The following is a 17,478-nucleotide window of genomic DNA, read 5'->3' on the forward strand; positions in this document are numbered from 1 at the left end:
GAATGATGACATTCAATGTGATGACTTGTCTAGGGCATGTAGCAACTGAAGTAGTGTTTGATGAGCCCTAAAAGTATTGATCTGAATGATGGGGGTGATGTGCCCAAAAGCACCTATAACAACATGATGGAAGGATATGCTTGATGGTTTGATGGAGGAAACATAAGATAAAGGTTTTCCCTTGAACAATATAAGGCACAACAATGGTTTTAACCATGCAACACTAGACTCATGAACACGAAAGAGTGTTTGGATACAAAGATGCAAGAACATTGGGGTATATAGGCTAAACTCATAGGATGGTAAGATTCATATTGAGAGGGCGTCACAAGGAAGCTTTATCTGAGGGAGTGCCATGTTCAAGGGAGTGAATATTGCCAAAAAATGCATTTCATAATACGAAACACAAAGAAATTGTACAGTTCACTTTCCCCACCTGATTATTTTAGTGAGTCCAGATGGGTAAACTCATCGATCTTTTCATGTTTTAAGAGTCTGAAAAGGACTATAAAAAGAGAAACTCTATACCCTGTCTTATTAGTTTAATGAGTCCAGACAGGAAAGCTCGTTGATCTTTTCATGTATTAAGAGTTTGAAAAGAATCATAAAAAGAGAAACTATATGCCCTATCTGATTAGTTTAATGAGTCCAGAAAGGAAATCTCATTGAGCTTTTCATGTTTTAAGAGTCTGAAAAGGATCATAAAAAGAGCGACTTTGTGCCCTATTTGATTAGTTTAATGAGTCCAGACAGACAAACTCATCGATATTTTCATGTTGTAAGAGTCTAAAAAGGATCGTAAAAGGAGTGACTATATTCCTCATTTGTGTAATTTAATGATTCCGAACGAGACAACTCGGTGATCTTTTCATATTTCGAGAGTATCAAAAGATCGTAAAGAACGAATCCAGGGTTGTCCCTTTGTCATAGTTTTTAACTAGGTGTGACAAAGGTTTAATAGTATACCCGGAATGGTTCCTTTTCTGTAAGTTAATTTACTGCGTCTGGATAAAGGGAACCTATGCTCAATAGATGTTTGCCTCATTTTGTTACGAGTACGAGGAGATGGAGTAAACTCAATATTCTTCGTGAAATTTTAATGAGTCACGCGATGACAAACTCAATACATCCATCGAATTTTAACGAGTCAAATGAATAAAAATAAAGTTATATTTTTTAGTTTAGTGAGCGTGGAAAAAGAGGTAAAAGAACTACTCATTCCTTCTTTATAGATCTAACAAGCCTGAAGAAGGGAAAAACTCGGGGATTTTTCGATTTAAGAGCAAGAAATAGTCCCAAAAAGAAAGTTCTCATACCATTTTCGTATATGTTTAACCAGCCCAATGAAGAAAACTCGGGGTTTTTTCGATTTAACGAGCAAGAAAAGTTCCTAAAAAGAATGCTCGGTGCTTCTTCATAATTTTTTAATGATCCTGAAGAAGGAAATCAGGGTTTTTTCAATTTTATGAGTGAGAAAAAGTCCTCAAAAAGAATGCTCAGTCGATCTTTTTCAGTTTAGTGGGCTAGAAAAAGAGGGCAAAAGAGTTTCTTAGACCATCGTCATAAGTTTTTAATGATCCTAACGATGGAAAACTCAGGGATTTTTTAGTTCAAGAGAGAGAAAAGATCCCATAAAAGAACATGCTCATCTCTTCTTTGTAGTAGTTTAACAAGCCCAAGGAAGGAGACTCGAGGTCTTTTGGATTAGCGAGCAAGAAAAATACCATAAAAAGAATGCTTGATCTTCTTCGTGGTAGTTTAAAGAGCCTGAAGAAAGAGACTCGAGGTTTTCTCAGATTCAAGAGCGAGAAAAATACCATAAAAATAATGCTCGATCTTCTTCGTGGTAGTTTAACGAGCCCAAAGAAGGAGACTCAAGGTTTTTTCAGATTAACGAGCAAGAAAAATGCCATAAAAAGAATGCTCGATACTTCTTGATCTCATGCTTGACAATAGAATGGTCCATGCCATGCATTTCCTCATAAGACCAAGGGAAAACATCGCGGAAGTCCTTAAAAGGGTAGGTGAAGCTTGCAATTTCCTCAGGATTGCAGTCGGCTCTAACGTGTATGTTTTCCACGATGCCTGTCTCACCAGAAATATCGATGAGAAATGTCTTTGAAATATTTCCCATGTTTCTCTACGAGTCAAAATTTTGGATAATCATATAAAGAGAGGAAATGATTTCAGGTGCATCAAATGACAGGATTTGAAGAGGAATCATGTCTAAATTCGACATCGAAACATGATGGTGAGAGTCCTCCCAAGGTCACTTTTCTAAACACATCATCTCTCTAATAGCTTTGTTTGAAGGTAGTGCTTGATTAAGGAGATCGAAAGAAGGAGCAGTTATGGGAGGGGAGGTGGTACCGTTGGCCGTGACCAAAGTGACTCGAGATTCATATGTAGATTGAATGGCTCGGTAGTTCAATCCAGCTGATGACATTGGCATTTGTTCTCCATAAGTGTCAATGTCTGAAGGGGCTGGTAGAATCCAAGGATCGGTCGATTTGTGAGGAATAGATGAAACCATATTAACCATCTTTAGAACTATGGTCGGAATAAGAGGGAAACAACCCATCAGGGAAGAGCCCTTCAATAAACCAGTATTAGTACTGACGTAAGAGTCAAGTACACCACTTACTAAGGGTACGGAGCCACTGGGCAATGGGGAATAATCAGGGGTGCGAAAGGATAGCTGCTCCACTGCGACTATCTTTCAATCCAATGGAAATAGTATGATACAAAAGTCAATAGACACAATGATAGTCATGGCGTAAGTCCAACTGTGACCCAAAAATACATTATAGTCGAATTTTCTATCTATGACTTCGATGTCCACCGTTACCATTTTCCCATTCAAGGGGATGGGGTAGCTAGCTAGGTAACCTTTTGGGATGAAAGTGTGGTCGTCAAAAGCTTTAATGGAATTTGATGGTGGGTCTAGGGTTGGAGAACCCAAAGCGAGCCAACATGAAGCCGAAATGACGTAGGTTGAAGAACTTTCATAAATGACAGTTCTATGTATTCCTTGCCCTTTCGAAAATATTTTCACCTGAAATGCAAGTTGGTGTGAAAGGGGAGGTTTGCATTTGTTAATGTCAAAAATTGCAATCATGGAATCCTGAGGGTCGATACCACCAATAGCCTAAAGCAGAGCTTTCCTTTGTGTTGGACAGGTTTGTAATACTTCGACTGCTGACATAGCAGATGGTGCTTGTGCCAAATCTTCTACAATACTATAGTTTTGGGCAGCACATGCAGATGTATTGTGCATTGTGTGATGAAGTGCCCTTTTGGGGGGCGAAGCACAATATCAGCAACTGACCTTTAAATATGAAGATCGTTAGGCAGCGGTGGGTTTTGACTTGAGGAGGGTTCCTCTACATGAGCAATTGGAGCTCCATAAGATTTGACTTGGGTTTGTAGATCTACCATTTCAAAGGTGTAAATGGTAGATGGTCCTTCACCAGCGGAAGGATGTTGCAAACCTTCATTTCCCCCTTGCGAGGGTTGGGGTTGGTTTGCAATAAGGTGGTGCTGCTACTAAGCACAGAAAGGATTATTCAGGACAACAGGAGTCTTGCCTATGTCCTTTTTAGCAATGCAATCTATGCATTCTTGAAGACGCGAACAATGATAGGTCATATGGTCTTCGGCATAGATTTTGTAAGGGAATTTGGTGGGTTTATCCATTTCATTGTCATAGGGTGCAACAACCTTCTGCTTTGGGTTGTACTGCTTCGTTGACTACTCTTTAGAAGGAACGGTATTTTTCTTATTCTTCTTGTTCTTACCATCAGGTTTTTTTTATAGACTGCACAGAGTTTATCGCAGTGGTAGGAATTGATCCGAATTGGATCCTAAAATACTCTCTAAGTTTTTATAACTCTGTAAAATTCATGCCAAAGTTTCAAAGACTTACAAAGGTCGAGCTTATCAGAAATATGCTCGGAACAGTTGTAATTTGTGAGTAGTGCAGAGCAACGAGGACCCTCGGTCAAGCGTGCAGACCGTTGGCCCATGGTAACACGTGCCAATCCTCCTTTATCTAAATCTAAAAGTTATCTCTTTATTTCAAGGTTTTATATAATCGAATTATTTTTTTTTAAGTAATACCTAATATTGAATGGTAGCAATAATTATAGATCCTATTGTATTTATAGGTCAATACCTCTACCGTACCTATAAAAAAAAGTAGAACCTATAGAACCGTGAGTGTTAGTGTTTGTGAACGTCTTAGGGGGAGAGATCCCTTATGAGGTGTTATGGAGACGAAATGATAACCTCGGGAATAAGTACTGGTTGGAGAGCTGGTTTAGGCTACTAGCTTTCAATCTCTATTTTTCACTGATGTTAGTTAATACATATTAAACGCGTAGATCGTCCATTAATAGAATTGTCTAGGCTATATAAGGTTTTTTAGTCATTTGGATTCAGGTAGTAAGATAAGATTGGTTGGGGTAGTCTCTCCATTGATTCCCCTTACCCTCAGAAGGGGGGAGGTCATTTTTTGAAAGAGGGGAGGTTTCTGATATATGATTAGCATCAAGTCACTAATCGCATATCGTCGGGCAAACCCCTCATAGAAGAAAAATCCCCAAGCAACCCGGACCTGAAAAGTAAAAAACCATACAGAATTCACCGATTCCGTCAGAGGTGAGTCCCACACAAAAACCGGTAGGATATCAGAAGGGCTTCGAGCGGTAAGCAGTTTCAACTAAGTCTCGCCCAATTCCACTCACTGGGTGCCATGCATCTGGTGGAAGAGAGAGAAAGCCACTCACATCAAATGGGTAAACGTCATAGTACTTACCCGCCCGATATGGTTAGTGATTGTAGGATCTGGAGGCTCCATATCGAGAGCGGAAATGCGATCCAACAGATGACTGGATTCAACGGGGTAAATAGGCCGAGTTGTATAAAGTTTGAAGTCCGGCATGAATGATGAGTTGGCAGAAGAATCATGTTTGCGGGCATTCTGGGAGTTAAATGGAAATAACAGAAGTTCAAACATTTCCAAGAGAATTGACACTCAGTTCATTATGAAATAGGTGGCCACCTCTGTGTGAGGTGTTATACAGTGATGATGACGTAGAATAGAGGAATTCGAATGGATAAAGGCAGGAGAACCAAAACACTGGGAAACAGAAATGAACAGTCAAAAAGCAGATTGGATTTAAACCCACGAATTGACACAAAAGCAGAGGAGTTAGTTAGACGTAGAAATCTAAGAGCAGAGAATAGAGAAAGTAAGTAGAGTTGACCTACAGAGCAAAGGAAACATCAAGATAGAGCCACAGAGAGTCAGAGAGTCTATGTACTCTAGAGAAGGCTTGAGAGGTTCAAGTGAACTCCTTGGCATAGGCCTGTCATGTATTTGTCTCAGATTGGGCTCATACTACTGTGACCAATAGAGGTCGATTTTTAGTAAGGAGAGTTTGTGTACTCCAGAGACTTGGGGGATCCAAGTCTATTCCTACTAATTTATATTTGTTGAGTGAGACTCAAATTGAGCTCACTGTTGTAAAAAAATTTCTTTGAAAAAATAATAGAGAGGCCACCACTGAAGGCTGGACCAGGAGACGTAGCCCAAGAGCATTGGGTGAACTCCTTATTAAACTTGTTGTGTTTACATGTTTGCCTGTTATGTTTTCTCTAACTGCTTCAGTGTCTATGTATTTCACAATCTTATTGATCCATTGCATAAAGTAACATAGGCACATCCATGCATATGAATTTATAATACCTTTAATTCTTTGCCCTGGATAAATTCCAAATCAAGTGGTATCAGAGCTCTAGGTTACTAAGGTTAGACAAGCTTGTGCTAGATTCTGGTTTTGAATGCTAACTAGATCAAAGCTTAAATTAGGAGAAGGAGAGTTGGTTGAAGCTAACCCAGAAATTGGAAGAGTCTATCCTAAGAGGAAAATGTCAGAGGAAAACCCCTTGGAATTAGACTCCCAGTTCATGGATGGTTTCATGACCATGAAAGCCATGGTAGAAGAAATGTATAGAGAATTTAAGAAAGGTAGAGATGAGGATTCCTCAAACTCCAAAATAGATAAAGGAGTAGAAGAATCTCTCCTCCATGACCACTCTAAAAGCAAAGGGAAAGAAGAAAAACTTCCCACACCTCTTAGTAGCCCTGAAAATAAAAAGAAAACATCCTTAATTAAATTAGAAGTTAAATTTGATTTGCTGATTTATGATAGAGAATTGAATGCAGAGAAGTTGGATAATTGGATTAGACAAATTGATGTTTATTACAGATTATAGAGCATCAATTCAGACAAGAGAAAGATTCAACTGGCTAGCCTACGCCTTGGAGGCACTGCCTTGGTATGGTGGGAAGGCAGGACACAAGCTAACATGAAGAAGCATGGTAAATTTCTTTCTGTCTGGAGTGAATTTGTTTCTACAATTAAAAAGAAATTCTATCCACTAGCTTATATGCAACAATCCATGATGAGCTAGCAAACTCTTCGCCAATTAAAAGGGAAAAGTGTACAAGGCTACACCCAAGAATTTAGGAAAAGAGCTTTGATTCTAGGAATTTCTTTAGACTCACCTGAAACTCTGCTGAAGTATATAAGTGGTCTACATAGCTACTTAAGGCACACTATTCTCATGTTTAATCCCACTAGCATAGTTGAGGTATCTCTTGAGGCTACACATCTAGAGGCTAGAGGTAAGAATGTGAACCCAAAAGTTTGGGGATCATCAAAACCCATTGCAAGCAAGAATAAGGAGAAAAGAAAACAAAAATGGAAAGAGAGGAAGACAAATACTGTACACAATGCCAAATCTTCATGCACTCACTATAAGAAGGATGGGCATGATGATGAACACTGCTGGATTTTGCATCCGGAGCTGAAACCAAAAAAGTACGAGGGAAAAAAAAATAAGACTACTGCAACTATTCAAAAAGATTTGGGGTTAGACTCAGGGGATGAAACAACAATTGTAGCCACAGGTATAAAAGGTAAAAATTCTGAAGCATCTACTAGTAATTCTTCACAATCTATTGATAATGAAGAAAATGAGAGGAAAATACATGAGCTTTTTCATATTCAAGTTATTTCCAAACATCAAAAGATTGATACTTTGTTTGATAGTGGCTCAGAAGTAAATTTAATTTCTGAAGAAACTCTAAAGAAGTTGGGATTACTAACCACACCTCACAGGAAACCATATCCCTTAGGTTGGTTATGTGATAAAGCAAAGCTACAAGTGACTAGACAATGTAAACTTAAGTTTTCTTTTGGGTCAGCATTTGTAGATGAGGTTGAGATAGATATAGTTCCTTTGGATATATGTGGAATTGTTTTAAGAAGTCCTTACTTGTAGGATAGAAAAGATATTTTCTATAGAGCTGAGAACAAGTATCAACTCGTTAAAGATGGAATTGAATATATTGTAAGAGCTCATAAACTCAAGAATAATTATACTCTCATAAACTCAGGGTAGATGAAAAGAATTGTAAATTCATGCAAACAATTTTTACTGATGGTTGTAAAGGAAAAGAAACCTAATAAAACCAATGTATTTGAGGGCTGTGATGCTAAACAACAAGCTAATTTAGAAAAAGTTGTTTCAGAATATGATATACTATTTCAAGAACCTAAAGGTATGCCACCCAAAAAGGAAATAGTACATTATATTAATTTTTAGCAAGATGCTCCATTGCCTAGCATTGGAATGTACAAGTTTTTTGCTTTAGAGAATGCAAAAATCAAAAATCAGGTACAAGAGCTTCCTGAGAAAGGGTTCATAAGACCTAGCACATCGCCATGTGGGTCCCCAATTGTCTTGGTGAGAAAGAAAGATGGCTCATGGAGAATGTTCATTGATTACCGAGCACTGAATAAGATAATGATAAAAAATCGTTATCCTCTTCCTCACATAGATGATCTATTAGATCAGTTGAAAGAAGCTATTTATTTTTCCAAGTTGGACTTGCATAGTGGCTATCATCAAGTCAAAGTTGTAGAGCAAGATGCATGGAAGACTGCTTTCAAAACTAAGCAGGGATTGTATGAGTGGTTGGTTATGCCATTTGGCTTAACTAATGCTCCTGCTACTTTCATGAGAATAATGAATGATGTACTCAGACCTTTTATTGATGATTTTGTCATTGTATATTTAGATGACATTCTTATATTCAGTAAAACATGGGAATAACATTTAAAGCATGTCAAGTAGACTCTAGATGTTTTGAAAAGAGAAAATATTTATGTTAAGCTCTCAAAATGTGAATTTGGCAAAACATCTTTGAATTATTTGGGTCATATTGTAGGGGGTGGTGAATTGAAGATAGATCCCTATAAGGTTGCAGTCATTGTAAACTAGCCTAAACCCAAATCTTCTATAGAAGTTAGAAGCTTACTAGGAGCAACACAGTAATGGAGAAAGTTTATTTCTAATTTTTCCTTAATTGCAGCTCCCTTACATGATTTAACAGGATTGAACAAGGTGTTTCAGTGGGGAGGCAAACAACAGAAAGCCTTTGACACCTCAAAAGAAAATATTAGTACAACACTAGTACTAGCACTGCTTGATCCTCAAAGACCATTTGAGATTGAAACGGATGCCAGTGACTATGCCATGGGAGCAGTGTTGATGCAGCACGGTAAACCCATATGTTATCATTCTGAGACATTTAATTCTGCAGTAGTTAATTATCCCACATATGATAAAGAATTGTATGCATTAGTACAGAGTGTGAAAAAGTAGAAACATTACCTAATGGGCAAAGAGACAGTTATACATACTGATCATCAACCACTTCATTATTTGCACTCACAAGCTAAGTTGCAGCAATCAAGACACTATAGGTGGATGGGTTTTCTACAACAGTTTCATTTAGTCATCAAATATAAAAAGGGCATACGCAATAAAGTTGCAGATATGTCGTCTAGACCAATCATAAATGCATCTACTATACATAAGCATAATTCAGTACTGCATGAAAGCTACATTGAACTGTATGCTCAAGATATAGATTTTAAAGATGTCTATGCAACTTTAAGTCATGCCAAACAAGTAGAAGAATTGGATTATCATGTTAAGGACTGACTCTTGTATCATTTTTGAAAGTTATGCATTCCACCAACTGAAAGAGTAAATATAATTCGAGAAGCACACACTTCTCTAATATCAGGTCACTTTGGTGTAAGTAAAACAATTGCACAACTGCAAAGATTTTGTTATTGACTAAAAATGAATGAGACAGTTTCCAGATATGTAAGAGGGTGTACTATGTGTGCTAAAAGCAAGCCCAACAATAGAAAACTATACTTGTACACTCCACTACTAGTTCCCTCTCATCCTTGGGAAAGTGTTTCGATGGACTTTGTTGGAGGACTACCTAAATCTAGAAAAGGTCATGACTATTTATATGTTGTTCGGGATAGGTTTAGAAAAATGTGTATTTTAATACCTTGTAGCAAACATATTACAGCTGAACAAACTGCAAAGTTGTTCTTTCAGCATGTATGGGTTCATTTTGGATTACCCACTTCCATTATATCTGATCGAGATACCTGATTTGTTGGGAAGTTTTGGTTGAGTTTGTGGGTGTTGATGGACACTAGACTGAAGAAGAGCACAACTTTTCATCCGCAAACAGATGGCCAAACAGAAGTGGTCAATAGGACAATGATCCAGTTGCTCAGAGGCTATTGTAGCAAGCACCCCAAGCTTTGGGATGAACATTTATGTTATGTGCAACATGCTTACAAACAAGCTAAACATTCTTCTACACAAAGATCTCCTTTTGAGACCTCTTTTGGTTTCACACCAAGGTCTCCCTTGGATTTTTTCTTTTGTAAAGACATAACCGTTTATGGACACAGTGATGTGGACAAGGCAACCAAGTCCATTGAAAAAATCCAAGAGATTCACCAGACAATATAGGAATAGTTGGAAAAGAGCCAAGCCAAGTACAAGGCAAGGCATGATAAGCATCGGATTGAGAATAGTTTCCAAGTTGGTGATCAAGTCTGGCTGTATATTAGCAAAGGCAGAATGCAAGGTGAAGGTAAGAAGTTCAATTCAATAAGGTATGGACCTTTCAAGATACTTGAGAATATTGGTGAGAATGATTTCGCCTTGATTTACCAGCTGACATGTACATCTACTCAGTTGTTAATGCAGATAGCTTGAGACTATTTGAACCTTCATTAATTGAAGATCCTAAAGAGTAGAGTCAATTGCCTGCTATTGATGATTTGTTGCCTAAATATCTCAATGAGTTGCAGGAAGATACAGTTCTGGACATGAAGGTGAGAACTACATGCAGAGGGGACGTTGTTTACCTTAGGATTGGACACAAAGGTTCAAAACCAAGCAGTGCACAATGGATAGAAATTGGGCAAGTGAGGAATCTATACCCTCACTTGATTGATGCTTAAAAACCAAATTTTGGTTGTTGAAAATATTTTCTAGTGGGAAGGCCGTGATCTAAATTGGATCCTAAAACACTCTCTAAGTTTTTATAACTCTGTAAAATTCATGCCAAATTTTCAAAGACTTACAAAGGTCAAGCTTATTAGAAATACCCTCGGAACAGTTGTAATTTGTGAGCAACGCGAAGCAACAAGGATCCTCAGTCAAGCGCGCAGACCATTGGTCCATGGTAACGTGCGCTGCCACGAAACAAAAAAAACGGGACGTCTTTTTTAGAAACGGGGGAGGTTTCTAATATATGATTAGCGACAAGTCGCTAATTTCATATCGCCGGGCGAACCCCTTAGAGAAGAAAAATCCTTGAGCGACCCGGACCCGAAAAGTAAAAACCATATGGAATTCACTGATTCCGTCAAAGGCATGTCCCACACAAAAACCGATAGGATACTGGAAGGGCTTTGAGCGGTAAGTGGTTTCAGCCAAGTCTCGCTCGATGCCACTCATTAGGTGCCATGCGTTTAGCAGAAGACAGAGAAAATCACTCATATCGGACGGGTAAAAATCATACTACTTACCCGCCCGATATGGACAAATACTGTAGGATCTAGAGGCTCCAGATTGACATCAGAAATGCGATCCGATGGATGACCAGATTCAACAGGGTAAATAGGCCAAGTTGTATAAAGTTTGAAGTCCGGCATGAGCGATGAGTTGGCAGAAGAATCATGTTCACGGGCATTCTAGGAGTTAAATGGAAATAACAACATTTCAAACACTTCCAAGAGAACTGACACTCAGTTCATTATGAAACAAGTGGCCACCTCCCTGTGAGGCGTTATACCGTGATGATGACGTAGAACAGAGGAATTCAAACGCATAGAGGCAGGAGAAACAGAACGTTGAGAAGTGGAAATGAACAGTTAGAAATCAAATTGGCTTTAAAGCCACAAACTGACAGAGAAGTAGAGGAGTTTGTTAGACACAGAAAGCTAAGAGCAGAGAACATAGAAATTAAGTCGAGCTAACCTGCAGAGAAAAGGCATCATCGAGACAGAGCCAGAGAGAGTTAGAGAGTATGTGTACTTAGAGAAGGCTTGAGAGGTTCAAGTGAACTCCTCGGCATAGGCCTGTCATGTATGAGTCTCAGATTGGGCTCATACTACTATGACCAATAGAGGTTGAGTTTCAGTAAGGAGAGTCTGTGTACTCTAGAGACTTGGGGGATCCAAGTCCAGTCCTACTGATTTATATCTATTGAGTGAGACTCAAATTGAGCTCACTATTGTAAAAACTCTACCTTGAAAACATAATAGAGAGTTGACCGCTGAAGGCTGGACCAGGAGACGTAGCCCAGGAGCATTGGGTGAACTCCTTATTAAACTTGTTGTGTTTACATGTTTTCCTATTATGTTTTCTCTAACTGCTTCAGTGTCTATGTATTTCACAATCTTATCGATCCGTTGCATAAAGTAACATAGGAACATCCATGCACATGAGTCTATAATACCTTTAATTCTTTGTCCTGGATAAATTCCAGATCAGGAAGAGCAGTCGATTTGGTAGAGGGGTCAATTGACATCTGGGAAACGTGACCGCTAAGTTGTTTTACAGTAGCCCCAGAGGTAGTGCTGATAATACCATCGACATGTGCTACGGGTTGTTGAGTAGCGGGAGTATTGGAGTTGTGAGGGGTATTGGGGATGTCATTGTATAAAGTGCCAGACTGTGAATATATCAAGTCTAAGTGTTGGGCATGATGAATGGATTGGTCTTTCGTGACCGCACCACCTAAGGATACATCTTTACTGGTTTGGGGGAGTAGAGACTTGTAGAACCAATCCACTAATAGATAGTCTGGGAGGGGAGCTTTGACTAGCCTCTGCCTACGTCTCCATTCATGTATATGATCATAGATGTGGGTGGCGGTGTCCTGACATAATGAAGTGAGGAGTTCTGTCCCAGTTTCATAGTGGATGGGTAGCTAGAAGTGCTTTAAGAATTCCATCACTAAAGCACCAAAGGTATTGATTGATGCATGTGGTAACTTGATGTACCACTTGGCTGCATTGCTAGTAAGGGTGCAGGGAAAGAGCCGTAACCAGATACTATCATCCACCATGGAGTTAGAAACACACTATAAATGATAGGTGGTGATGTGTGTACCCAGATCCTCCCCTTGTTTCCCTTAAAACTTTGGGATGTCTATTGGGATTTTATGCAGGATGGGTGGCCAAAGTAAGTTGTGATAGATGGGGTCATTTGTGAGTTTTTACAAGTTGGGGATATCAAGCATTGCAAAGAAAGGCAAGGTGTTTGATGCCCTTGTTGTGGGGAAAAATGCCTATGCAGGACGATCCTATCCACCTAAGGTGTGACAGTGCCTTAGCAACAAACAGATACAGCTATTCTGGTTTCTTCCTTTATGAAATGTGAAAGAAGAGAGATAAATGGACTTACCGGTGTCTTCTGTTTGTCCCTCGATCCGGTCTCTCTTCTCTTTGGGAGTTCACAGCTACTTGCCTTCTCACTCGCACAGCTTCAACAGGTTTGTGCAAGATCACAAGAGAACAGCTACTTTCCTTCTCGCTTGTCCAGCTCCACTGGGTTCTTGCAATATCACTAGAGAACAGCTACTTGCGACAAGAGAAGAACACTACACAAAGACAGACCTTCACTTTCATAACTAGTTTAGGATTAGAAATAAACCAAATACACTAATGCAATCATACATCAAGAATACATAAGCATATAGGAGAAACCAAGATAGGTTTATTGATGAATAACAAGGTTCAGGAAGAGATACAACCCAGAGGGCTCCAATCCAGCATCTCCTTCCCAGCAAATAGAATTCCTATCTTCACCCCCTTCAAAGCATTAAGCACCCAATGATTCCAATCTCAAACCAACATCAATTCTTTGCAATAACAAAATTCCAGCCCCGCAAATCTCATGGAGGAGAGATCCATATATAGATGTTTGGAGAGAGGATGAGTCAGCTTGAGATCTGACTAGTGTCCTCTCCCTCTGTCAGTTCTTGATTCCACTTGGAGGTTCTTGCTTCCACTTGGAGATTTGGAACCTCTTACTCATCACCAGTCGAATTCCCTGAGGCAAGTGTCATTTTGGAAGCTTCCTGGGTTTTGACACCTTGAGAAATGAGCTTGCCACATGTCCACTCTCGTTCAGCGCAGGTAGCCAATGTTCCATTTGACATTCAATGCAGGTAGCCAGTGTTGGCTTTGACATTCAGCGCAAACAGCTAGTGTAGCCACTGAAATGATCATGAATTGACTTGTTTCTGAGCAGTTTCTGGTGGAGAACTTCTGTGAATTGCTGTGGTTTGTTAGCCTTGTTCCTCTAGGGGTAGGACCAACATGTTTAGGGACTTTGGATCCCTTAGATTATGGACATTTCATGCTCAATGTTGTAAGGCACAAAAATGTCTATAACAGTTGCCCCCTAAAGTATGAGGCTGTTTATCGGGTGAAATGATTTATCAGGGGGATCCGAAGTTCATCCAATGCTGGGAGGAGACCTGTAATAAGACACAATACAATACATTATTTTTCATACTGCTTTCATGATCTAGTTGAGGCGGGCATTCCCATGCTCAGCTTTATAAATTCATTTTTCTGTACATAGAACAGACAATCGTCTGATGGTAGACTGATAATTTTTTATGAAATTATCATCCTTTGAGTAGGATGATCATCTGCTGCAATGATGTACATGTCAATGTCTTTATCTTTCCTGAATATATATCGCAGCCCGGATGGATGAAACTAGATCTGGGGTCTTCAAACTCGTTTGATCTTCACTCTAAGTACAAGTCGATCCATGTGAGAAATGTTCTGAAGTCGAACATGGAAAGACATCGCTTGATTACCAGTCAATGATGTAAACCGTTAACAAGCGCGGGAGGAATCACCGATAATGATAATGACCCTCAAGGTACTGCAGTACAATTCACGTGGTGTGAATAAAGGACTTGGCGTTGAACACCACGCAAAATCTTTCGATCGAAGGTCATTGATGTATACCTGTCGCCGGAAGTGAGAAACTTGCCATTGAGGCATGCAAGCTTCAAAGTACTGAAGGGGTTGTTCCTAGATCAACTTCTTGGATAATGAGCTGATGTCGACAAGAAGCGATCCGTCAAAGGAGGGCCTTAATGAATCCCACATCAGTGACACGGAACGGAGCTAATGATTTTAATGGAGGTGAAAACGATCTGTGACATATGATTCAGGGTGGCGGTCATGAAAGGATGAAGGACAATGTATGGCAGTGGATGGGACACGGTTGACTTTTCTGAACGACTTCTCTTGAACATATGGCAACACTGATGCGATGGATTGGTAGCATTACCCCAAATATGGATGGTATGGCGAGACCATGGATGTGACCGGTGAATGAAACAACCCAACCCGATTGTGGTACGAAGGAAAAGTGTCATGTTCAAGAGCGACTTGCTACCATCAAAGTTTTCTTTAGTTTCTCCCAATTTTTCCCCAGTCATTGCTGACCAGTACCTCTTTATTTTTGTCAAGCTTGAGGAGGATAACATATGTGTTGGGACTCACAATTGACCTATTTTTGACCTTATCTTTTGCCGTATTATTATCCTTTTGCAGTCATAAGTTGAAATCTTTTATTTTATAATGACATATTGACCCCAAGGTATGAAGTAACCTTCCGCATATCTATGTTTAATTGTTTATTTCATATTCGTGAATATCTTTATACTTATCCTTGGAAACGTTGACTAAATTGTCAAATAATTGCCTTAAGTTTGCAGGAGTTATAATGTATAGTTGTTGTAACACCAAAGACAGCAACTACGCAGTTGCTGTAACACCAGAAACAGCAACTACGCAGTTGCTGCAACACCAGAAGCAGCAACTCCGTAGTTGCTACAGTCAGCAACAACAATTACCTAAAGCAAGCTATTTTGTAACAGCCACGAACAACAGATGGAAACTATTTAAAGAACCTTGACGTGGCATAATCAAGCGGAAGTCTAAAGAAAGAAGAACACAGTCAGCATGGCCCAAATCAGGAACAGCATGGGGAATTGGCAAAGGAATATGAAGATCCCGAGAAGACGGTCGAAGTCAGTTACCCGTTGTGTAACAGCCAAAGCTCAAGAAAGAATGTATTATCATACTGTTGTAACAGCACTCTGAACTGCTTATTTTTGACAAGATGGGTTAACTGAATAGGCTATAATACTTTATTGTAATAGATGTCTCCTCTATAAAGAGGAGACATCTACATGAAATAGGGATTAGTCAGTGTCGATGGTCGGTTTGTAAGAAGAGATTCTGAGAACATCAGCAAGTCTGAACTCTACTGTATTTAATTCTTTTGGCAGATGAATATAAAACTGTTTTGAGCACTTAATTCAGTCTTCGTTTTCCTGGGGAATCTTGTGAGAGGGACTAGGCCCACCTTCCTCACAAGATTCACCCATTTACTTTCTTGTCAAGTGTGTAAGTGTGCAATAGTTCCTTTCTGGTACTCTGCTTGGATTTGATAGCATTACCTCTGGTATTCTTTGTTTTGCTAGTACTCTGTTTCATTAATCGCTTGAGTTTGTTTCTCACCGGTGAATGAGAGTGTAGTGTGCATTAGTAAATCTGATTACAGGGGCAGGTGCTGAACGTCCCCATCTGGAGGATAGGGTCCTGATCCTCTGCCAACATAGCATCCATCATTTCGCTTTCCAGACTCGTAGTTTTAATTAATTGCTTTTATTTTAACAAGTACTGTAATGACATAGCGTAAGAATTACGTATACTACAACTTTTCGATGCTTTTAGACTTTGAGTACATACAGTACGCAGTAGCCTTTGAAATAAAAAGACTTTCCCTAGTTGACAATTAATGTGGTACTTGAATGTTTAATTCATAAAAAATTCAACTAGCCAACATTTTGGCGCCGTTGCCCGGGAAGGCAACTAAAGAATTCTAAAAGCATTAATGGTTTCTTTGTGAAAATAACAGGTGTATGAGAGGACGCAAGAAGCCTAATTTTACAGGCGGCAAAGGAGGAAGGAAGAATTACATCAACGAAATCATCTCTAAGGCCGAAGCATCACAGAGGACGAGTTCCCGGAGACCCCAGATCCAATACTCCTCACAAACAGACCAACAGACGGAGGAAGTAGTAGGACCTGAAAGGAAGCTGGAAGCACCAGAATACACTGAGGAACCGGTAGAGGAACCTGAAGAAACATAAGACACAGAAGATAAAGCGAGTGATTCAGGGAAAAGACCAATGGAGGATAACAGAACAGAAGGGAGAGGGGAAAACTCGCTCTCTACCCTGGAATTCCCTATTGGGGAACTCCCGAGAGGAACAACCCCCATGAAAAATATTCCACTCTCGGCATTACCCAATTTTCATGGGTTATCCTCCGAAGACCCGGATGAATTCCTCTTTGAATTTGACATACTGTGTAGAAGCTATGATTACATAAGTCCTAATCAGAAGCTGAAATTGTTTCCAGCGACACTAAACGGGAACGCATTAAGGTGGTTTATGAGCTTAGGAGCTCAGGAAATCACCACCTGGGACCAGATGAAAGAGGGATTTCTGGCTAAGTATCAAGACTACTGCCGGACAAGAGAAAGAAAGGAAGAATTGTTCAAAATGGTCCAGAAAGAGGACGAGAATTTGGAAGATTTCGTGGAAAGATTACAGTATAATCTGCAGCAGTCTGATCATCCTAATATGAGCAAAGACATTTTGAAGACCATACTGCTGAAAGGGGTAAGATACGATTGCCTGGACATGCTTGGAAAAGGGGACATTTCCAAAGAACCCTTTGATGAGATTATTAGGCTCTGTATGCGGTGTTCAAGGGGAGCGGCAGGCAGATCAAAAAGCAGAGATAATGTGTATTCAAGGGTTCAGAAGTCAGCCAGTGGAGGAGAAACAAGAGCTGAGATAGGTAACTTATTAGAAGAATTTAAGACTGAAATGCTAAGTTCTTTTGCTTCACAAATTGATGCTCTGCAGGTCAAGAAGAAACAGGCAGAAGCAGAAGCTGCTCTGGCAATTTT

The sequence above is a fragment of the Pinus tabuliformis genome, chromosome 8, assembly GCF_031772625.1.
Source record: "Pinus tabuliformis cultivar Carrire ecotype Pingquan chromosome 8, CPIR1, whole genome shotgun sequence".
In the NCBI taxonomy this organism is placed as follows: Eukaryota; Viridiplantae; Streptophyta; class Pinopsida; order Pinales; family Pinaceae; genus Pinus; species Pinus tabuliformis.